This window comes from Delphinapterus leucas, chromosome X (genome assembly GCF_059928025.1).
Source record: "Delphinapterus leucas isolate spDelLeu-1000000601 "Yukka" chromosome X, BTC_Dleu_Yukka2, whole genome shotgun sequence".
Classification (NCBI taxonomy): domain Eukaryota; kingdom Metazoa; phylum Chordata; class Mammalia; order Artiodactyla; family Monodontidae; genus Delphinapterus; species Delphinapterus leucas.
In genome coordinates this window covers 132504283-132530057 of record NC_143150.1, presented here as the reverse complement: position 1 = coordinate 132530057, position 25775 = coordinate 132504283, and positions in this window count along the sequence as shown.

Here is a 25775-nt window from a genome sequence, read left to right as displayed (position 1 = left end):
ACCCATCTGCATTCCCTGACATACCCACTTGCATCATCTGAAACACATTATTACTACTAGTGCTAGATATTTTTTTTTCAAAAGAAATTTCCTGAAGAGCTGCTAGAACCAACCATGCCTGAAGTCCACCTGTCACCAACCACACCATGAGATCGGCCTGAACACGTCTTGCTGGTGAGGGTGATTTCAAGAGGCAGACAGTTTCTCACAGCTCAGAGTTACGGAAATGTGAAACAAAGAGGAGTAAAGAGCAGGGAATACAGAGCTTCAGCCGGTCTTATCCATTTGCAGCTAAACGGAGCAGGGGAAAAGGCAGGGCCTTCCACAAGTCTGTACTTCTTGAAAGAGATGATTTCTTTTTCAGAGCTACGAGGGCTTCAGGGGAATGTAAGAAACAGATTTGCACAGATTCTTTTGTTGGGAGAGTTCACATTGAGAAATATCCTTTGGCACCTCATAGAAACCACCAGGGAAGCACACCTGCAGATTCAAAATCAAGGAGGGTGGTTAGGCATGGTTCTTCCTATGGCCTCACTCCTGGTTTACGTTGGAACAAAAATGCAAGTCTTGTCCGTATCTTCTGCCCCATCATAAGCTGTTCTTACTTGAATCACCATTTTTTTTCTTCGGTTACAGTCTTCTGCTTGGAGGGAGATGAAATAGAAAAAGCAAAGAAAAAAAAAGAATTTCTAGCAAAAAGTTTCTGTTTCACAGACACACAAAATCCACATTTATTTGTGTGTTGAAAGAATTCCAAGATCCTGATGTGAAAAGAAAAAAAAAAACCCACATATAATGATTATGCTGAGCTCTGAAATGCTCTGTTGTGTAGACTAGTGGTTAAGAACTCAGAGACAGAAGCCAAACCCTGCGTTCAGATTCCAGCTCCCACTTGGATAGTAAGTGTCCTGACTCACAAACATAATGTCTGTGAAGCCATTAGCCCCGGACCAAGCACACACAGAGGGCATTCAGTTGACAGTATTGTGATGATCCTATAATACTTTCAGAAGTCGGTTCATCGCGGTCTTACAATTAGCTCTTTCTTTTGCTTCTTCCTCTTCCAGACATGCTGTGTACCGACAAGATGCTGAGATGATATAAGATTTGTGTGCTGAGGAGATGGGCCATTAGGATGCGAAAACATCCCTGGAGAATTACAGAATAACACATGCAAAAAAAAAAAAATGACCAGCAATAGGAAGAGTAGAAAATAATGATTTATTAGAATCCATGACTCTGGCCAAAAATGATCTCAGCGAGCAACCCTTTAGGTAAGTAATGCGTGGGAGGTTCTTAATCACATATATCCAGTGTATCTATTGGGTTCCCAGAAGGCAAACTCATGGCATGGACGCCATTTCTCTCAGACAACAGAGCTGTCCCCGGGCTTTGTGGTCGAAGAGCTCTGGTCGACAGGGCCAGCCTACTCTGCGTGCAGGAGGAGAGCGGAACTCAGTGTCTAGGCATGAAGACACAGGAAAAATAACTTAGAATGGCTTCTTTTGAAGCCGGGAACATTATTCCATTGCAGGGATATTTCATATGCCTCCTCAGTCTTTGAGGATTGTGTGTGTGTGTGTGTGTGTGTGTGTTTCATCCTATTTGCCTGCCCTGTTGTTCTAGCCCTATTAAACACTTCACCATCTCTTGGTGTTGGGTGAATTGGACAAAAATGCAAACCTACTCAGGGCGTGACCTCAGTTGATTTTGTACTTTATTCCGATGCTCTAAAAATACCAATTCATCCATGTGCAGTTTTCCCTGTGTTTCAAAACATGTTGGTGACTTATGAATTTCCTCAACCCTAATCAAGAGAGTCAACTTTCCTGTTGAAACTCTCTGAGTTACTCTTGCATCCTTGACCAGGCTGGACATTTGCTATGACTAAGAATTGCTTCGATCAATATTTCTCACACGTTACTAATGAATGGCAGCCTTTACTGGTAATGGGAAGAGAGATGAGCAAAATATATCAATCCCTAAAAGTTGAAACTCATTGCCACAAACACGTTGTGTGAAACTCTCAAAACTCTGTGACCCATATTGTTTTAAAATAAGCCTTGAAATGATTTAAAGATAATGAATCTAAGTTGAAAATGGAAAAAAAAAAAACCAACCATGAACCAAATACCTTGAGGTAAGCAGCCATGGTTCTCATCAGCATTGTAAATGCCTGGGGAGAGAGGAACATTATCCAGCTCAGGTATGCAGGCTACCTGGACAGGTATGGCCAGTGCATGGGTGCATTCGTGTCCTGTGGATGCCATAGCATAGTGCCATGGATGGGGTGGGTTAAACAACAGACATTTACTGTCTCCCGTCCTGGAGGCTGGAAACTGAAAATCAAGGTGTCTGCAGGGCTGGTCCCTCCCGACGCCTCTCTCCTGGGCGTGTAGACGGCCCTCGCCTCCCTGTGTCGTCCCTCTGTGTGTGTCTGTGTCCTGATCTCCTCTTCTTATAAGGACACCAGTCCTATGGGATCAGGACCCCCCAATGGCCTCATTTTACTTTCGTCTCCCCTTTAAAGACTCCATCTCCAAATCCAACCACATTCTGAAGTGCTGGGGGCTAGGACTTCAACATATGAATTGGGGGCAGGGGGGAGGATACAATTCAGGCCATAACAGAACTGCTGGGTCATATAGTAATTCTTTGATTAACATTTTTAAAAATTTACTTATTTTATTTATTACTTTTGGCTGTGTTGGGTCTTCGTTGCTGCGCGTGGGCTTTCTCTAGTTACGGCGAACGGGGGCTACTCTTTGTTGTGGTGCACGGGCTTCTCATTGCGGTGGCTTCTCTTGTTGCAGAGCACGGGCTCTAGGCGCGTAGGCTTCAGTAGTTGTGGCACGCGGGCTCAGTAGTTGTGGTGCACGGGCTTAGCTACTCCACGGCATGTGGGATCTTCCTGGACCAGGGCTCGAACCTGTGTTCCCTTCATTGGCAGGCGGATTCTTAACCACTGCGCCACCGGGGAAGCCCTTTGATGAACATTTTGAAGAACCTGCACCGTTCACTTTTTTACTTCCATGTAGCCTTAACCATGAACCAGAAACTGTGCATGACAGTATCCTTATAATAAAAGGAGCTTAGGACACACACAGAGGGATGACCAAGTGAGGACACAGGGATGAGAGGGCCGTCTACACACCAAGCAGAGAGGCCTCAGGAGGGACCAGCCCTGCCTACACCTGGATCCCAGATTCCGACCTCCAGGACTGGAGACAATATATGTCTGTTGTTTAAGCTCCCCGGTCTATGGTGCTTCTTTATGGCAGCTCTAGGGCACAAATACACACATGGAATTTGGAGTTCAGAGTCGTGTCCTAGAGCAGTAAGGTCAGTTGGTCATAGAGTTAAGCTCCCCACACAACGCCTAACCCTCTATCTGGGTTCGTCACTCAATCTTCATCACCCTTTACTGACCTGCAGAAACATACATACACATCTCGTGGTAAAAACCTGCCCAGCATTTGTCAGCGTCACATGAAGCCAGCTGTGGGTCTGGGAGAATTTGAGGACTGACTTTCAGGCTTGCTAAAAAGCTTCTCCTGATCAGCAGAGCCCCCTCACCTGCCTGTCACATCTTGAAACGTCCCCGGGGAAGAATCCTCTCTGTTGGCAGGGTTTCACAGTCTTGTATTTAAAGGAAATGTGCCCCGGAAGAGACTAAGGGATAAAGGAGAAGTAGTTGTTGGTTAGCTGGAAGCAGAGTCATTTTCTGAGAGTGGAGAAGAGAAGATGCGCAAAGAGGATGGGAAGGGCGAGCTAGGAGGTGGAAAGGATGGACAGAAAGGGCAGACAGGGACCAAGGATGCTACAGGGCAGAGGAGACATGAGTGGGTAGAACAGGGAAAGCAGGGAGGAACCCCATGAGACTTTGACTATAGCGTTTCTGTTCCTGCTGCCGGACTTCTCAAGTTTCCTCAGCCCATCCCAGGAGCTTCTGATGTGCTCCCTTCCGTGCTTTATCCACTGCGTGGGAGACCCGTTTCCTCCCCAGAAACATGCTCCCTCTGGCAGCTACCAGATTCCCACCCGAAACGTTCCCTGTGGCCTCCAAGAGACCACAATGTAAAAATTGCATCCGCTCTTGAGTTCTTTCAGGGAAGAAGAATCTACCACCTCCTTCTTGGGATTTCCCTGGCTGGTGATGAATGCAGACGCCTCATCCTCCCAAGCCCCCCTTGCACCCCCAGACCCGCCAGGCCATGGCATCTGTCTCTTTTCCTCCCCAGGAATACTGGCTGCTGACCACACAAGAGGACGGCCTGAACCATCTGGACAAGAGGTCCTTCAAAGTGGTCCAGCCTCATCACCAGGCTCGTAGTGGAAATCACCTGTGCAGCTCAGCTCCTGTGCAAAGAATTGCTGACCCAAGCAGTTTCATCTGGGGAAACAGAACTGCTTCCCACTGAACGGATTTTTGGGGGCAGCAAGGACCTTCCTCCTGACATCTTCTGGAATGTACGGTACTTTACTGAAATTGTGAACACATTTCCAGGAATGGTCTTCTCCTTTTCATAGACTTGGTGACTTTTGGAATGTTCCCCCCCAAAAAACACGCTTCCTTTTGGCAATTGGCCATGCCACTAAATGGAAGACATGTACTTTTGCATATTCATGATTTCAGTTCTGGGCTTTAAAATACATGATTTTCCAGGGGAGATAAGAGACATACAGATTGCACTTCCTTCAGTGAAACAGAATCTACAGTTTCTTGCTGAATTGAAACCCTATGCACTGGTAAGAGAAATCGCAGGAGACCTAGTTTCTAATGAGATAAGATGATTAATGTATTGTACGTTACACGTAGATGATATAAGAAGTGGAAGGGGCTTCCCTGGTGGCACAGTGGTTGGGAGTCCGCCTGCCAATTCGGGGGACACGGGTTCGTGCCCCGGTCCGGGAAGATCCCACATGCCACAGAGCAACTAAGCCCGTGCACCACAACTACTGAGCCTGCGCTCTAGAGCCCGCGAGCCACAACTACTGAGCCCACGCGCCACAACTACTGAAGCCTGCGCACCTAGAGCCTGTGCTCCGCAACAAGAGAAGCCACTGCAGTGAGAAGCCCGCTCCCTCTCGCCACACCTAGAGAAAGTCCGCGTGCAGCAACGAAGACCCAACACACCCAAACATAAATACATAAATTTATAAAAAAAAGAAGTGGAAGCATCACTAAATGAGTAGAGTGAACCATATTCTTTGAGTTGTTGATATTGAAAGTCCTATTTCTTCATCCTCAGATATAATCTGAAATTTACCCTTAGCTCTCAGTGAGTTCATGATAACTAACTTCACTGACCCCAAAGGATGCATTTGGCCTTCTCCATTCTTCCTCTAGGGTCTCTCCTGGACTACTTTCTCTTATTCGACCCACTTTTGCTCAGTTTTATCATCAGACACCCTTGGTGTCTGTCACCACTCTAGACTTTCCAACATTCCAAATGTGTGGTGTAGCCTAGGTTCTGTCTACACCCTCCAGACCCCTATATTTCATCTCCAACACCTCAAAGGTCGTTCAAGTCATCAAGACCAAAAATCAAACTTGCCTCGCAGCCTTGCAGGTCCAGGCCCACAAGCCAGGAGCCTAGGAGTCTTCATTCCTACTTGTTTTATCCATCAGCGGCCCTCATGGACAGCTCTCCTTGACCTGCATCTCTCTGTGCCCATCAGCACCACTAGGAAACCATCATTGGTCACCTGGACACTTTGCTTCCTGAACGGCCACCCTATGGACTGGCTCTGTTCCATATTCTCCACCCTTCAGGCAGTGACTTTTCCAAAACTCCCTTGTGCTCGAGGCATCCTTCCTTCCTTAAAGCTTGCACAGCTTGCCATGGCTGTTACAATGAACGATATAGTTGGCTTGATGTCCAGGATCCTAAATTCCTTCCCCCCCCAGTTTCATTTCTCAGCTCTCTCCCCTTTCCACATGCCCTCCCATCACACTGCTTTCCTCCACTCTCAGCCCCGTTTGCTGGAGACCTTTGGACATACTGCGTCTTCTGTGGAAGCTCCATCTCTGACCTGCTGGACCAACCCACTCTGTCTGTTAGGCATTCTCCGAGCATCCTGTTTATTTCCATCGTGGCACCTACCACAGTCTATAAATGTCCACTCGTCTGATTTTTAAATTACCGTTCGCTTCCAGTACTCTGGTTGTGCTCACTTCTTAACCCCCGTAACCTAGCAGGCATGCAACAAAAACGCACGAATCAATGGATACAAGTAATGCACTCCAGAGCTATTTAAAGAGTTCGCTACCAGGAAGCCTGTCTTGGACGAGAAAGTTAAACAGGAAACTCTGTCCCTCGGGGGTTGTTCTCTGGCTCCTTGCAATGATTCTGAAAAGCAAAGAATGTACTTGGGTAGCTCAGACTGCACAGTTCATGACCACGTCTAAAGCTGTTCCTTATCCCACTCACGGGAACATATTGTATTTAATACCTTCTATGATGTTAGGTTTGTTTCTCATCTAAACATTGGAATTCTGAGCATAAGGACTCTTTTTTTGATGCTGTTCTTGTCTCAAATCTTATTAATCCTAATAACTGATTGATTCCGTTTATGCCTCAGACTGAGAGGCATGTCAGGATTCATCTTCTCAAGCTGCCAGCAGTCAGGTTCCAGATGCCAACGAGGACATGAGGTCGTTAATGAACATTAAACATTCTTTCTCACCTTGGATGGAATAATTAATTTTTTGTGTTGTTTTCGATTTTTTTAATTGGGTATAATTGATTTACAATGTTGTATTAGTTTCAGGTGTACAGCAAAGTGATCCACGTGTATATATATATGTATTCTTTTTCAGATTCTTTGAAAAGGAAAATAACTTTGATCCACCATGGCCTTCTGGTTATATCCCAAAGTCACGGGTTCCTATTATTCTATTTTTCCCAATGGCTTCAACGGCAGTATTCTAGAGACGCTGGTAAGACGTAGCAGATGAAGGAGGTGGTGTGTATACGTATACTTGCATATGGAATTCCATCAACATTAGGGGAAATGTGTGTTTCTATATTTGGTTTGGATCTAACACCATGAGGTGAGAACGGATTCATTTCATCCAGCGAGAGGCACCGTCTCAAACCCCAGGGAACACAAATAGGAAGATAAGTCGTATACAACCTTTGAGCCAAGTCCCTGCCCTATGGCGTCTTATTGAATCCCGTCCATAACCCAACAAGGTCCAAAGATACTGAATAAAAATACTTGCTCAAGAATTGAAGTCAAGCAGACTGCAGACCTTTGCTTTATCTGGTAGACACTGATCCCGTAATCTGTAATCCCAAGGAGCTCACTGGTAAGCAGAGCAGAAGGAGGGAGAAGGTTGAACAATTCACCCAGAGAAGTACATAGTAAGTTGATAACCTAGTGCTTGGGATCTAAGTCAGCTGAGTTTGGGATTAACAAACACACACTACTATATAAAAAACAGATAAACAACAAGGACCTGCTGTGTAGCACAGGGAACTATATTCAATGCCTTTTAAAAAAATTGAAGTCTAGTTGATTTACAATGTTGTCTTTAATTACTGCTATACAGCAGAATGATTCAGTTATGCATATATATACATATATATCCATTCTTTTAAAATATTCTTTTCCATTACAGTTTATCATAGGGTATTGAATACAGTTTTCTGTGCTGTACAGTAGGACCTCATTGTCTATCCTTCAATGTCTCGTAATAACCTGTCATGGAAGAGAATCTGAAAAATCTGAAAGATGTGAAACAGAACCACTTTGCTGCACATCTGAATCTAACACAACATTGTAAATCAACTAGACTTCAATTAAAATGGAGAAAGTTAAAAATAATTCAAACACAAACAAAGAAACCCCCCAAAGAGTCAAATTTGAAGAAAAGTAATTGAAAAGCTCAACTCTTTCTTCAGCTATTATTTCTAAGGTCATTACAAATGGAGAAAAATATTGAATTTGCGTGAGGCTAATTAGCTCTTTTTTTTCAAGACTTTTTTTTTTTTTTTTCTCTAGAGCAGTTTTAGATTCACAGCAAAATTGAGGGGAAGGTACAGAGATTTCCGACAGCCCCTTGCTCCCCGACCCCTGCCCACAGGCTCCTCCAGTGTCCATATCCGCCACCAGACGGAACGTCTGTTTTCACCGATGAACCTACACTGACACGTCATCATCGCCCAAAGCCCACAGTTTACATTAGGGATCCCTTTTGGTGGTGTACCTTCTATGGGTTTTGGAAAATGTATAATGACATGTCATGTACCATGAATTAACTTTTTAATTTAAAAAATAATTTAAAAAAATGAATTTCCATGAAGCTAGTATATGAATTGACATGAAACCCTAGATTTAATTTTGTTCCCTAACTATACAAGCATGCCCATAATCAACAATATTATGCTGGGTTGCTTTCCTGATGATGCTTCTGGGGGCATGGGGGGACCGCCTTGTACAAAGATCTCAGGGTAAGGGCCTCAAGGGTAACCCTCAAAACCCAGTCACTTCCGAGCAGGCAACAAACAAGCATCTTCAAAATGGTTTAATTAATTAATTGATTAGTGGCTTAATACCTGGAGCAGAGGATTCCAAACCTTATCAAACCTTGGAATCATCAGGGGACCTTTAAAGATGCCGGTACCCAGAACACAATCCAGATATTCCACTTCACTGATCAGGAATTCATACTGGGCATTAGCATTTTTTTAATTGAAGTACAGTTGATTTACAATACTATATTAGTCTCGGGAGTACAACATAGCGAATTGATGTTTTATAGATTATACCCCATTTAAAGTAATTATGAAGTATTGGTTCTATCCCCTGTGCTGTATAATATACCCTTGTGGCTTATTTATTTTATACCTAGTAGTTTGTACCTCTTAATCCCCTCCCTCTATTTTGCCCCTCCCCCCTTCCCTCTCCCCACTGGGAACCAATAGTTTGTTCTCTGTATCTGTGAGTCTGCTTCTTTTTTTGTTACATTTGTTCATTTGTTGTAGTTTTTAGATTCCACAGATAAGTGCAATCATACAGTATTTGTCTTTCTCTGTCTGACTTATTTCACTTAGCATAAAACCCGCCAAGTCCCTCCCTGTTGCTGCAAATGGCATTATTTCATTCTTTTTTATGGCTGAGTAATATTCCATTGTATACATGTACCACATCTTCTTTATCCATTCATCTGGTGATGCACAATTAGGTTGCTTCCATGTCTTGGCTACTGTAAATAGAGCGGCTATGAACGTTGAGGTGCATGTATCTTTTGAAATTAGTGTTTTTGTTTTTCTGAAACATACCCAGGAGTAGAATTGCTGGATCATATGGTAATCCTACTTTTAAAATTTCCAGGAAGCTCCATACTGTTTCTCACAGTGGCCGCACCAATTTACGATCCAACCAACACTGTACGAGGGTTCTCTTTTCTCCATATCCTTGGGCATTAGGATTTTTGAGAGCTCCTCGGGTAATGTGAGGCCAACTTTGGGTCCCTCTAATCTGTAGAATAACAGACCAGACAGACCAATAGAAGCTCTGTTTGCAGGTTCTCAAGTCACTGACGACTTGTAATCAGCCGTGGTGAACGTTTGCACTACAGGAATTGGCAAGTAATTCACATATTGAGTTTTTTTTTGCGGTACGCGGGCCTCTCACTGCTGTGACCTCTCCCGCTGCGGAGCACAGGCTCCGGACGCGCAGGCTCAGCGGCCATGGCTCACGGGCCCAGCCGCTCCGCAGCACGTGGGATCTTCCCGGACCGGGGCACGAACCCGTGTCCCCTGCATCGGCAGGCGGACTCTCAACCACTGCGCCACCAGGGAAGCCCCACATATTGAGTTTTGCTGTCATTCCCAGTACTAAGGTCATCAGAAACTTAGGACCATGGAGTCCCTTGGATCCCTCCAAGCAGATGGAGTGAAGATGAAAATGTCACCCTGGGAAGTAGTTGACAGCCCTAGGCTGGCCAGGTAGCCCGTGGTAGAGGTCAGAGGGCAAGGGCCAGTTTTAATTTGCGCCGGGCTGTCCTCATCCCCTGAGGCTGACACCAAACACCCCAGTCACCCAAAGCTCATCACAAAGCTTCTGCTAACTGGTGGTTCCAGTTAGCAGAGATAAACGTCAGTTTATAAGAAGGTGAAGATCAGAGGGTTGACACCATGCTGTACCCCTTTTATTGACTTTTACCCTAAAAACCAAGCGAACCAAGTTTGCTGCTACACCTAGATTGGCCTCACCAAGCTTGTAATTAATTCTAGACCAAAACAGAGCCAAGAAGTGACTGAGGATATATAACAACCAAGAAGTGATTTACAATACATGTATGTGTATGTGTGTGTATATATATGTTTACTGGATATCCACTTCCTGCCTTTGATATATGTGTGTGTGTGCTTGATACGTGTTTCACATGAGAAGAAAATGCGAAGCTTGTACAGGTATGAAAAGAAGCAGACGGTTTAACTTTATTGCACCATTTTTCAACAAAAAGGTCTATCAACTGTAACATGAAAACTGCAAGCCTTCTCTTGCAAAAGTATCTATTCCAACATTCGTAAGATGGAAAGGAGCCAGGTGGTTTCACCTTTGTCAACGAGGGATTTTCTTTTTCACTGAGACATCCAACCATTAAAATCAATCATTTGGGAACACAGAATGTCCTTTTAAGGCAAGACAAGCTTTGTTGGTGTTTCATTTCCAGTGTTGTGTTTGTGAATTTTTCTTGACAGTCCCTTTGGGCAAAGTACAATTTGGCATATGGTGCCAGTAAATGAATTAATGAGCTCGATCAATGTAAATACATAAATAAATTCATCCAGAAACAGGAAGGTTTCCCAATGTTATTCGTCTTCAGGTTTTAACAACTGTACGTACATTGGCACGAACCCGGAATTCTTTTTTCTAGAGAAAATTTTGTCCCAATCAGAGGCATCTTCCAGTGTCTTTCCATGCAAGATTGAGGTGACTTCTACTAGATATACAACAGAGGACTCCGTTTTTATGAAAAGACACAGTCCTGACTTTTTGTTTGTTTGTTCTCAATAGCTAGACTCGGGGTTCTCGCCGGAGATGTCAATGTTGAAGTCCTTACCCTCCGTCTTTTTCAGCATCCCAGGTAAACTATGTTTTTTACTCTGAAAAGATTTCCTGAGGGACATTTAATCAATTTCTCCTTGTACAGATCCTAAAGTTTACCCTCGGGTCAATTCAAACCATTGAAAAGTTTTGGAGTTTAAGAGAAGGGAGATGTCACAGCCGGAGTTCAAAGCGCTGGCTTCTTGGGCTTCCCTGGTGGCGCAGTGGTTGAGAGTCCGCCTGCCGATGCAGGGAACACGGGTTCGTGGCCCGGTCCGGGAAGATCCCACATGCCGCGGAGCGGCTGGGCCCGTGAGCCACGGCCGCTGAGCCTGCTGGCTTCTCACAGGAAAGCTGTCCCAATATTGCTTCCGCTCCATGACGGTGGTTTATATTAGGCCCACAAAAACTGGGAACTTTTTTTTTTTTTTTTTTGCGGTACGCGGGTCTCTCACTGTTGTGGCCTCTCCCGTTGCGGAGCACAGGCTCCGGATGTGCAGGCGTCCTTATCAGGAAGCTGAAACAGGCAACACACTTTATAGCGTTCATCCGCCCAGTTCCTTCATTAATTGGAAGGTCATAATCATCGCTGTCATCATTACGTTGGATCATGACAGCCATGTTGAGTTTTAATTATTTTGCTGCCATAACAAAATACCACAAACTGGGTGGTTTAAAGAAGAGACATATATTCTCTCCCAGTCCTGGAGGCTGGAATGTGAGATCCAGGTGTGGGCAGGGCTGGTCCCTCCTGAGGCCTCTCTTTTTGCTGCGTAGATGGCCATCTCCTCCCTGTGTCCTCACAGGGTCGTCCCTCTGTGTATGTCTGTGTCCTAATCTCCTCTTCTTATAAGGACACCAGTCCTATGGGGTCAGGACCCACCTAATGACCCCATTTTACCTTAATGACCTCTGTAAAGACCCATCTCCAAATACAGCCACATCTTGAAGTCCTGGGGGTTAGGGCTCCAACATACGGATTTTGCAGGGGACACAATTCAGCCCCTAATAAGCTTCTTCGCCACACACATTATGGTCCTTGACTCATTAATTTCTCTGACTTAGAACTCAGACACACCTACACACACACACACACACAATTGGTGGAAATATCCATTGGGATACATAGAACCTCTCTAGTTAGCGATTTTATTTTTAGGGTTGGAGATTCCACCTGGATTCACCGTTGAGGGTCACTCAGCCTTCCAGAATGTCTTGACTTGAGATGGTCAATGAACTCTTAACACTTGCTAAAACATTTTCTTCACGAGCGTGTGTGCAAATGCCTGTAAAGTGGTAAAGATCTTTTTGTCTTATATTTTACGATCTTGAAGTGAAAGTCACTTTAGTGCTCCATAAATTGTAAGAAAATTAAGAACAGTGGTAAAAGATAGGAAATTGATGAAAAACATATAATATTAGATACACCTGTTTTCCAGAAGGGGGTAATTCTGCTTCCTCCACATTTTGGTAATATTTCCAAAAGGATAATATCCCCTAAGAATGAAAATGCATATGGACTTTCTCTATTTCTTGGAGTCCTGTCTAGCAGGTTAAATCTGGAAAACAAATTCTCTGCCTGTTCACCTAATTATTGTGAGGGATATATAAACAGAGCCGTGCATATGTGCCTCTCATTCCATCCACATTTTGGAAGACAATCCTTTCTTTTGAACATAACTTTAACCCAGTTGCCACGAATTCAATATTCAAGTTTTAAAAGGAACTGTAACTATGTTTTGAGAGCATACCATTGCTATTTCCATTTTCAATACGATGATAAAGATACAGGGCTTAGGTGGCTTGCCAATTTTGAACAGTTCCTTGGGATCCAGCTAAGTCTTTAATTTAGGATCAATTACTCTACCAGGGCACTTTTGCCAAGATTGTTCTGATTCCCCATTATAATTCCCAGAGAGCTTGGATAGGAACCATTAGCCGAGTGCTTGTGTCTGGAACACCCTTTATTTTGCATTTGAGCTGTGTCCTATCCATGAGCTAATATGAGGTCGTTTGCAAATTACTGCAATTTTCATTTTTAAAACCAATGCTTTCAAGAAAAATGAGATAACCTTACATAACTCAATAGAAAACAAGACAAATGATCTGATTAAAGATGGGCAGAGGAACTGATGAGACATTTTTGCAAAAAGGACATATAGATGGCCAACAGGTACGTGAATAGATGCTCAACATCACTAATGATTAGAGAAATCAAAACAAAACCACAATGAGGTATCACCTCACACCGGTCAGAACGGCCATCATCAAAAAGTCTATAAATAATAAATGCTGGAGAGGGTGTGGAGAAGAGAGAACCCTCCTACACTGTTGGTGGGAACGTAAACTGGTGCAGTCACTGTGGAAAACAGTATGGAGGTTCCTCAAAATATTCAAAACAGAGCTACCATATGATGCAGCAATCCCACTCCTGGGCATATATCTGGACAAAACACTAATTCCAAAAAGTACGTGCACCCCTATGTTCGTAGCAGCACTATTTACAATAGCTAAGACATGGAAGCAGCCTAAGTGTCTATCAACAGATGAATGGATAAAGAAGATGTGGTATGTGTAGATGTATGGTATGTATGTATATATATATATGTGGTATGTATGTGTGTGTGTGTGTATATATATATATGTGCAATGGAATATATATATATATGCAATGGAATTCAGTCCATATATATATATGGATATATATATATATGCAATGGAATTCAGTCCATATATATATATGGATATATATATATGCAATGGAATTCAGTCCATATATATATGGATATATATATATATGCAATGGAATTCAGTCCATATATATATATGGATATATATATATGCAATGGAATTCAGTCCATATATATATATGGATATATATATATATGCGCAATGGAATTCAGTCCATATATATATATGGATATATATATATATATGCAATGGAATTCAGTCCATATATATATATATGGATATATATATATATGCAATGGAATTCAGTCCATATATATATATGGATATATATATATATGCAATGGAAAATTATTCAGTCATAAGAAGAAAATCCTGCCATTTGGGACAATATGGATGAGTCTTGAGGGCAATGTGGTTAGTGAAATAAGTCAAATAGAGAAAGACAACTGTGCGCTTTCACTTACATGTGGAATACAAATAAAAGTCAAACCCATAGAAACAGAGAGTAGAAAAGTGGTTGTCAGGGGGTAGGGAGGTTGGGTGGGGGCGAAGATTGACAGGTGTCCAGCTCCTAGTTCTACGCCTCAAGAAAAGAGTTCCCCAGCCTTTCTGTGTTGAGGTGAACCTTTTCTTCCTCTCAGAGGAATGATGAGGGTTTTTGTTCTCCGTGATGGAAAAGGAGGCATTCCCTGTTGAGGTGGATGTCTTAGGTTGGGGTTCCATCAAAAACAGAGCCTGAGCCAGGGACCTGGGTGAGGTCGTTTATTTGGGATGTTGTCCTAAGAAGCTGGTGTTAAGTGGGCCAGGAAGAAAGGGAAAGGAACAAAGGTGACTTTAGTCCCACTGGCAACTCTCTCAGCATCGTTGTAGAATGAGTTATCAGTTGGGATTAACATATACACACTACTGTGTGTATGAAATAGGTAAGTAACAAGGACCTACTGTAGAGCACAGGGACCTCTACTCAGTATTCTGTAATCTTGGGAAAAGAATCTGAAATATTATAATAAGGGAGAAGAATAATAACCTATATGGGAAAAGAATCCAACAAAGAATAGATGTATGTATAACTGATTCACTTTGCTGTACACCTGAAACTAACACAACGTTGTAAATCAACTCTACTCCAATAAAAATTTTTTAAAAACGAATGAGTTATCAGGACTGTGTCCCCGCCAAGGATGGGACATCTATGCCCCAAACCCATCCTTGTTTGTTGTGGATAATACAGGGGGCATTCACGATCACCCCCCCACCCCCAAAAGTTTGAGTTTGCACAAGTCCTGAGACAGAACATCCAAGGCAGCAGGCGATGAAGATGGACATGACCCAGGAGAGGGTCCATGGACAGTACACCAACCCTTTGTGACTGTGGGTGTTACCTCGGGTTGCCAAGAGCAGGGAAGGAAAATATAGGCGTTTCAACATTAATACGCTCAGATACTTCTTCCACGTAAGTTGCAGGCAATAGAGAAAAAGCGGGTGGATTTGATGGAAGGGAGGTGAGGTCGATCTCAGCTGAGAGAATTTCTGTTCCTCTGTAAGACTGAAGTCAAGATCGTTCACATAGGATCATTGAGGTTTTAAAAAAACGACGTGGCGACGTGGAAAACAATGATTTTAAAAAGTGGGGAAAGAACTGTACTGGGAGGAAAAGGATACAACAGACAAATGGGCACACTGGTGTGATTTTTCTCCAGCCCACAACTGTTACTGACCACAGTTCTTGGCCTCCAGAGGCCAGATGAGAAATTCAGGCAAGGCTTTATTGGGACCCCTGCTATAGCATGGAAAAGGTAACAGGTTCCCTTGCTCGCTTCCCAAGGCGGGACGAGCTGATTCCTTATACGGGGTGAGGGTAGGTGTCCAGGGGTCCGGCTGGAGGGTCTGCCCACCCCTCTGTGGTCTTGTGTGCAGGGGGCATGTGCAGTGCCCTGCTTTTGCTCCTGGCTCTTCAGAAGTGGCAGTTGGATTTTTTAGGTCTTTTTGTATCTTTTTGTCTATAATTTGCCCCAACTGTGCATGCAAGCAGTTATTTTTAGTCCCTTATAGTTTCTTTGTATCTTGTTGCTTGAGGAGAGGTGTGTCCAGGTGCAAGCCCTGCAGCAAAGGGTCCCAGGTCCCAGTCTGTCTCACACCCGGCTCATGGGGAACTGGCAGTCTGGATTTTAGCACGCTTGGTGTTGAATTCTGTTGTCCAAGAGTGGGTGGGTGTTTGCAAGGCAGTGATTATGGCTCTCAGCCATGAAGTGGACCGTAAGTTGTGGAAATACAACCAGACTGGTCCATGTATCGGCGCCCTAGAGATGTGGGAGGACCCTGGAGATGGTGACCCGAGTCGGGGTTAGAAAGTTGACTTCTGGGAACCATTATTTCAGACATGGTGCTGGTGATGACCATCCTATGTGTGACCCAGAAAAGAAGCAGTGGGAGAGGCCAAGGGAAAGACGGCTTGGGGCTCATGAGATCAAAGACAACATAGGGGTAGCAGGCATGAGTTTTACAAACTTCGCAAACATTAGAGTTCTAACGACCCAACTTGAATACCACTTGCATTTTAAGTTGGCTCAAAGAAGCCATAAAAATAACTGAGCGCATTTCTAAGGTTACCGGAGAGAGAAGAATCTGTTTTCTTCATCCCTCTGGCATGTGGAGTAGGTGTACTTTACTATGATGATGACTGTTAAGCATATCTTCGTGTGCCAGTAAGAGCATATATTTTTTCTTTGTGGAAATATGTAAACTTAAAAGGAAGGCACTGACACTTTAGATTATGAAAATACTTTAGGAACAGAAAACGTTAAATTATTTGCTGTGTGTGCTTTTTGGCTGTGCCTTCGGAACTAAAAAGAAAAAAAAAAAAGGTGACGCGAAGGCAAAAGCTGAAAAAAATAGGAGGGAATGCTGAAAATTCAATGTTTGGATTCCGTTCACAATAAACGAATGCACATGCATTTCGACAAATTTAATTCTCAGAGAAATACTTTATTTTTTTAGAGTATCTTTTTTAATCCAGGAAGAGAAAACAGCAGGGGAATCGCAGCCTGGTTTAATTCTTCTTCCTCTGTAAATAGACCCCAAGGTTATGATAACAGCTAGGTCTTTGGCAGCCAAGTTGCTTCAGATGGTATAATCTTAATGAAGTGTTATTAAAAGTTTAATCGCGGTAAATGTTTCCTCCTGGTACATAGTAGCTAAATCTCATCGGGACCAGAAAGTCTGTTTGTGTAGGCAGAGACGTGTCCCTCACAGACAAAGCCTTGGGGTGCTCAGGGAGGTTTAGTGGGGAGTCCAGCCCATATGAGGAACTCCATGTAGACCCCACCAGAATCTTCCTCTTCTGCCCACCCTCCACCTACCCACCCATACACAGATGGATGCACACCTAGAACCAGCCCAGTAAAAACAGCATCGTGGGTCATCACCCAAATCTGACTCGTGTCTCCGGAGATTTACCACCCGTGGGACTGAGACATGGACCCAGTGAGTCCAGTGGGAGCTTGAGGCTCTCATCCACATCCAAGTATAGAACTTGTTCTACGCAAGCAAAGCCATCAGATGGAATCCCTGCTGGACCACACACAATGGACCGACGGACAGTGTAGCCGTCTACTCACACTGCCATGACAAAGCCGCACCTCTCGCAAATGGGGATGATAACGAAAGTACTTCCTGGAGTAGTGATAAATGGCAAGCGTTTAATGGAGCTTTCAGAACGTAATAAATATTCATTTCAGGTTTGATGACACTTGGTCAAACAATAATATTATTTTCTGTACATAATCTCAAAAAAGACCCGGTCAGATTGCTACACTGAAGCTGAGATAAGGGATTTTTTTTTTCAATACACAGTTTAGTCTGGGGTTTCTGCGATGCTAAGTTTTGCCATTGTCTGTGGGTGGATGTGGCCTGGAGTTGAGAAGCCAAGTGGTGTCAGATAAGAAAAAAAGAGCCATTGTGTTCGTGGAACCTTAAAGCACGCTTTTCATTGGGTGACAAGAGAGAACAACGGCAGATCCTACCCAAACTGCTAGCTGACACTGAGTCTTAGAGTTTCCAGTTTTTACAGGTCCCATGTGGGGAGGATATGAAATATAGCGCACCAATTAGTTCTGCATCATGTCAGCAGGAATTCGTGCAATGAAGGGAAATCTATGAAAATATCCCTTGTTAAACTCTGCTTGTCAGGGACATGTTGGGACTCGGCCCTCAGAGCATCTGAATGGAAATGGATTTTCCTTCAGTTTTAACAAATGTCTTTAAGAGCACCAAAGATATCTAGATAAAGCTACAACGATAATCACTGTTTGATAAGAAAGAAATTTGCCATACACTTTTTACTTTATTTTGTTACAAGTTTTTTTTTTTTTTTTTTGTGGTACGCAGGGCTCTCGCTGTTGTGGCCTCTCCCGTTGCGGAGCACAGGCTCTGGACGCGCAGGCTCAGCGGCCATGGCTCACGGGCCCAGCCGCTCTGCGGCACGTGGGATCTTCCCGGACCGGGGCTCGAACCCGTGTCCCCTGCATCGGCAGGCGGACCCTCAACCACTGCGCCACCAGGGAAGCCCACCTCTTGATCTTTAAAACATACTCAACAACAGAGGATGTCATACCTCATGCACCGACTACTATTTACAATAAAATCCTATTTTGTAATTTCCATTGAAACATTTTCCAGATATTCTGAATAAATATGTTATTGTAGACAATCCATAGCTGGTAAAAACGTTATTTTAAAAAATGTCTTCAGGTATAAACAGAAATAGTTTTGCCTATTCAAAACTATTTTTAAGAATCAGAACAAATGTATACATGGGTTATGGTAATAAAATGAGTCATTTCTTGGAGAAAAAACGTAATTCCTAGGCAGGCAGTATACAGATTTTATAAACGGTGGGATTCTGTTGCTGGACGTAAGACCCAAGACATGCTGTCTTGCATTCCCATTTCTTCTTAGGTGATGCTCTAGATGAATTTGGTAAGATGGATATGGCAATTCTGTTATTTTCCTCTTCCTGTCTTTCCTATTCCGGCATGTGTATTTTTCTCCCCTTATTGTATTCTGTACAAAATATATGGGAAGGGATAGCTAGATGAAAGACTTGGAAAGTCAAAGCCAAGATGCCAGAGGTTATGACTCCAATGAGGACAGCAATGAACCAAACAAAAAATAAAGCGCTAAGGGTCACCATATTTTTAGTTGGTTTTCTTTCTTTAGGACATCTAGCAGGCTTTTATGATAGGTAACTCTTATTTTTCTAAGTATATACTTCTAGCACAGGCAACAGGATTTCAGTTTTTGTATTGTGAATAACAGAAGCACACTTTTACATATTATCAGCATGTAAAAATAATTGTAACTTTTCCCGAGGTAGAATGTGAATGTATAGGAATCTCTATTAGTTTATGGTCAAGTACAGACTTACAATCCACCCACTTCATGATGCTAAGTGGAAATCTTACACGTGGGCTTATTTTAGAGTAACACCTGGATCCTGTTTTATGAGAAAAAAAAGGGGAATCAAAGATACTGCATCATAAACTTGAAGCATCATTGTAATTTCCCTAGATGACTGGAGAAATACATTGCTAAACGAATGAGTTCAAGCAGATATGGGCCTATCTAGTTAACGTCAAGAATCCCCTAAAGAAAAAAAAAATCTCAAAAAATTACAGTTTAAGGTATGCCTATATTTCTATTTTATGTAAATATATTGAATGCGTAAGTTATATATATATATATATATGTATGCAAGATTTCTAAATGATAATCTGTAGTTTAATATATAACTATGTTATCTATATAGCTTATGCTTACATTTTATATTTGTGTTTTTAATAAAGCATTAAAATGTAAAGGGTAAAATGAGTAGAACTTTGAAAAAAAAAAATCTGCTCTTAGCAGAAGACAGGAACAACATAAAATGATAATTAGAATGCATTTTTCCCCCTTACCTTGGCACTGACACTGGACTTTATGAAAGACATCTATTGGCGTCAACAACCACCCACAGAATCATTTGAGTTATATATTTCCACTCAAATGTCAGTGCTCCTTGGTAATATAATTTGTGTTGGGAAATTATACCATAAACACTATAACCCGTGGTTCTGGAAAACCACAAAGCAACTCCAGACTCCGCACGCATAAGACTCAAGGAACCCAGACAGAAAACAGGGTTAGAGTTGTTTTGTGAAAAGTTGATCTTCAAACTTTCATTCACAAGCCTTCGTGCCTCCGACGTGAAAGTTCCGTATCAGAACTGTTTTCATTTGACTCAGCAGAGATTTAAGGGAGCCCTGTGATTCCTCGGGGCCGAGTGTTCCTGTGAAGTACAAAGCCGAAGTCTTCAGGAGGGGAGATGGGTTTCCCGCGTTTGCGGTGAACAGATGTAGGGACCAAATTCACGGGAAGGACCATCGCCTCTTCAAGGTGCCCCAAGTCAGACAGACTTGGACGGGGAGAGTCTCCCTCCAGGGCAGAGTGCCAGATAGAACAATGGAAGGAATTTTCAGGAGGAAGAGAAAAGGACAGAAACAAAAAACTCAACCCAGGTGGCTTTTGTGTTTCAACATAAATGCAAAACAAATTTGGCCCTGATGACAGGCAACCCCCCCAGTGAGGGGTCCCTTGGGGATCAGAAAGGACCAGACCCTTGTGTTCTTTTCTTGCAATCTGAGTTTTCTCTATCTGTACAGGTTTGGAGGGTTGCTCCAGCCCAGCTGGGATGAAGCCAACGTGAGGACACAGGAAAAAAGGGAACCCAGAGTCTGGGGAAGTCAAGAAGAGTATTTCTAGTTGTCTTTAAGACCACAAGTAACTGATAAGGTCAGACTTAGGGAAGAGACCATCATTAAGATTTCTAGCATTGAATCCTATAGAATCAAAGTAGGTGGTGTTTTTATTTTAAATTTTAACTTTTTAATTAGAGACAGACAAAAGTTAACATGCCTAAAATATTACAGATATAAGAACAAATGTGAACACATTTAAATGACATCTTGCTTTAGAAGGATTACACTGATTTCAGGTTTATTATGACTTAAGCCAATATTTTCAATTTTAAATGGCAAGCTTTAAAAGGTTTCAACTGTATAATTAAAGCATTGAAAGTATACTCATATAGTGGTGAGGATAAAAAAGCAGGTTGGGGACTTCCCTGGTGGCACAGTGGTTAGGAATCTGCCTGCCAATGCAGGGGACACGGGTTCAAGCCCTGGTACGGGAAGATGCCACATGCCGCGGAGCAACTAAGCCCGTGTGCCGCAACTACTGAACCTGCGCTCTAGAGCCCGCGAGCCACAGCTTCTGAGCCCACGAGCCACAACTACTGAAGCCCGTGTGCCTAGAGCCCGTGCTCCGCAACAAGAGAAGCCACTGCGGTGAGAAGCCCGCGCACCGCAACGAAGAACAGCCCCCGCTTGCCGCAACTAGAGAAAGCCCGCGCGCAGCAACGAAGACCCAACGCAGCCAAAAATAAAAACAAATTTTGAAAAAGTAGGTTGTATTAAATACTTTAAAATGCAATTAATTAAATCATAGACTTTACTTTTCGAATCTAATCGCGATTTTATCCTATTATTTTCTTGCTTTAGCAGGTTTTTGGTTTAGATAAGTGAAATGATGAGTTGAATACCAATTACTATGCTCATATGTTCGTAGAGAAACACAGAAAATGTTTGCAATAATAAGATGAATGCACATGATTATTTTAGTGGTTGCTTTACGGTAAAATACACTTTATAGTGTATTTTGTTCTGAAGTAGCTTTGTAAAGCATGAATTCAGCTCACTATGGTGTGCCCACAATAGGCATGCAGTTGTATGAACTTCCATCTCTGCCCTTCTCTGATGTTTCTCAGATATTTCCCAAGTTCTTGGACCTCCACTGAGGGTGTGTGTGTGTGATGAAAGAATTCATCTTATCAATAAAACTGGAAGAAAAAGAAAGCAAAAGAAAGCATTCCATCCTTCCACCATGTATATCAAATCATCCCAGTATACACTTTAAATATCTTACAATTTATTTGTCAATTATACCTCGAGAAAGCCGGGGGAAAATGAATCTTTACCACCCTAGGCCAAGGTTTAGATATTATTTTTTTAAAGTTTTACATGAGATGTTTAATTAGAAAAAAATGGCAATCCATATCTAAAACACTGAGGTGTAAACTTTGTAAAGGCAGTGAGAATTTCTGGGAGATCTGAGGGTGCTATAAGGTCAAAAAACTCACCCCGGGTGCCTACCTATTTTTGCCCACATTCTCCTACCCGCATGGGCAAAAATGCAACAGCAACTCCAGGTGGGCATCTGACATGACCCAAGCTGGGGTTTACTAAGTGCTTCACAGCAAGTATAGATAATTCTCATCGCCCTTGACAAGGTGGGTCTTAGTTCCCATTTTGCAACTGATAAAACTTACCCACAAAAGAGACAAGGAGTGTCCTGTAGGAGCAGGTCAGGGTTTCAAACCCAACTCAGATGGATTTAAATCTCAAGTTGCCATTTTCCTATGAGACATGCCCCTCTCAGCAGAAGGCATGACCGTGTTCTCCTAGAGCATGGAAATACAGCTCCAATCTCCCAGACCCATGCCGGAGTAGGTGTTTTTGACGTTTTGCCTTCTGCCTTAAAGATACACGTGCAAACTATGTCCGCCTACCATTTATCTGTTTGGTGAACTAGTTATTGATGTGAAATGAGACATGTAGCCAAGTCCCTCCAACTGGGAGACAAGAGATGCTTATCGAGCTTTCAATGGACAGTAACCACGGGAGGAGATGTATCCCTGAGCGAGGAGGGTGAGTTCTCCCCCCTGACTTTTCTCTCCTTCCCTCCCTTTACTAGGAGTGACAGAGACTCAAGGACACTCTCTTGGAAGTGCAAAGAATAAAACATGTGAGCATGTTTTTGGTTTCCTTTGGCATCTGTCAAATAATTCTTCTACGCCCCCGTAATGATATTAAGAGGGAAGGGTTGCATTCTTTGACGGAGACAAAAATAAAAAGTGTTTATTTCAGTGTGCCTGTACAAACCTAAATTCCCCACGCAGAAGGGCAGCTTTGCGGAGGGAAAAATACGTGCCATACCCTGATCTCCTGTTATGGACTGCATTGTGTTCCCCCTAAATTCATACGGTGAAGTCCAAACTCCTAGGACCTCAGAATGTGGCTGAATTTGGAAGTGGGGTCTTTAAGGAGGTGATGAAGGGAAAATGAGGTCACTAGGGTGGGTCCTGATCCCATAGGACTGGTGTCCTTATAAGGAGAGATCAGGACCCAGACGCACACAGAGGGATGACCCTGTGAGGACACAGGGAGGAGACGGCCATCTACACGCCCAGGAGAGAGGCCTCGGGAAGGACCAGCCCTGCCCACGCCTGGATCTCAGATTCCAGCCTCCAGGACTGGGGGAAATAAATGTCTAATGTTTAAGCCGCCCCATCTGTAGTATTTACCCTAGCAAATTAGTACCTTTGCCTTATCAAGAGTGATGTTCTAGATACATCCTGCTCCTGAGTCCATCAACCCTGCCCGCACATGCGTCTAATCGATGGGACTGTTAACGATTTCCGGGATCAATATTTCACCCTCAGGCCAGGCATCCTTGGCCAACCCCACCCCGGGGCTCTCAACTCTGGGTAGAAACAGACCATGATGGTCCCAAGGAGTTCACATTCTCCAAGGTTCTCTGGGTCCAAAGTTTTCTGTCCTCTCTCCATTTTCCACTCAGCTTTCTCATTTAAATTCCCAACATACAAACGAACTTATCTACAAAACTGAAATAGAGTTACAAATGTAGAAAATAAACTTATGGCTACCGGGGGTAAGGGCGGGGGAGGGATACATTGGGAGACTGGGATTGACACACACACACACTACTATATATAAAATAGATAACCAACAAGGACCTACTGTACAGCAAGGGAACTCCACTCAGTGCTCTGTAATGGCCTATACGGGAAAAAAATCTGAAAAAGAGTGGATAGATGTATTTGTATAACAGATTCACTTGCTGTACGTCTGAAACTAATACAACATTGCAAATCAATTAAACCCTAATAAAATTTTTTTAAAAAGTAAAGGACCTAAAAACCAAAAAGTCCCAACGCATCTCCCACTTCCTGGCCCTGTCTGTGTCCCTGGGGAGATGGAATTACCCACATCCAAAGAAAGCAGAGTGGGTGGGACTTCCTGACATCACCGTCAAGTGCACTTTCACCCCGCCGCTATCCCATAATCATCGCACGTCTGCAAAAGCCATGAGTGCCCTTTGAATGAAGTCTGTGTAAAAATGTACTACTAATGATCAAGATGTAAGATGAAGCGATAAAGCTGTAAGTGATGGAGAGAATCAGAAGAGGAATGTCTCCTCTCCCTGGGGAAAAAATGTGTGTGTGTGTGTGTGTGTGTGCGTGCACGCGTGTGTGTTTGCAGACTTTCTAGCAAGGATTGCATGGCTTGGTCAGGGCTCTGACTGAGCATCATGTGTTCAGGGTTCAGCCACGTTGTAGCCTGTGTCACTGCTTCACTCCTTTTCAGGGCTGGGTTATACTGTGTGGATAGACCACCTTTTTTATCCATTCATCTGTCGATGGACACTTGGGTTGCTTTTGCCTTTTGGCTCTTGTGAACAGTGCCGCTATGAACATGAGTATTTGAGTCCCTGTTATCAATTCTTTGGGGTATATGTACCCAGAATTGGCTGGGTCGTACGGTAATTCTGTTTCACTTTTTTCAGGAACTGCCAGGCTGTTCTCCATAGTGGTTGCACCATTTTACATCCCCACCAGCAACGCACAAGGCTGCAATTTCTCCACATTATTGACAGCTCTTATTTTCCACTTTTGTGTTTTGTTTTGTGTGAAGTGGTATCTCATTGTGGATTTTATCTGCCTTTCTCTAATGACTATGGCTGTTGAGCATCTTATCATGTGCTCTTTGGCCCATCTTCTTTGGAGAAACATCTATTCACGTCCTTGGCCCATGTTTAAAATTGTGTTGTTTGTGTTTTGTTGTTGTTGCCTTGGAGGAGTTCGTATTCTGGATACGAATCCCTTATTAGATACATGATTTGCAAATATTTTCTCCCACTCTGGGGGTTGTCTTTTCACTCCCTTGAGAGTATCTTTTCTTTTTTTTTAACATCTTTATGGGAGTATAACTGCTTTACAATGGTGTGTTATTTTCTGCTCTATAACAAAGTGAATCAGCTATACGTATACATACGTCCCCATATCCCCTCCCTCTTGCGTCTCCCTCCCACCCTCCCTATCCCCCCCATCTAGGTGGTCACAAGGCACCGAGCTGCTCTCCCTGTGCTATGCGGCTGCTTCCCACTAGCTAGCTATTTTACATTTGGTAGCGTATCTAGGTCCATGCCACTTGAAGGTGTCTTTTGATGCACAGAAGTTTTTAGTTTGGGTGAAGTCCCATTTAATTATTTACTTATTTCTTCTGTTGCCTGTGCTTTTGGTGTGAGCCAGAAAATTATCGTAACTTTTTGGAAACGCTTTTTTTCCAAGACAAGCTGATGTGCGTCCAGAGTGGAAAAAGTGAGATCTAGCTGGACGTCTCTCTCCCCAGGAATTCCTGGGTGCGACCAGCTGTCCAGACTTCTGAGTTGAGGGGCACTTTTGTCCCTTCTTTACCTCTGCTGCCTGTCACAGCCCAGAAGATGGCAGATTCCCCAGGAGGCGGCAAGGGAAGCCGGCTTTGGCTACTGCGCAAATGGTCACTGTGGGCTCTTCCTTTACCATCAGGAAGTGACTTGACAGGAGATGGTTTAACGACAGCCCCACTGCAGTTACCATCGGCCAAGCATGCCAAATGCTCCAGGGGTCACTTTGGGAAAGTTCCCTGAGTGGTTTTTTTTTTTTTTTTTCTCCAGAGGGATGAGTAAGTCTGGACTGCTGACGAGACCCTCTTTGTGGCCCCAAGAGGTTATCTTAAAGAAGGATGCATTTGCAAAAACAACATTCTCCAACAGGCTACATCTTCTCCCCTGGAGAAGCTGCGACA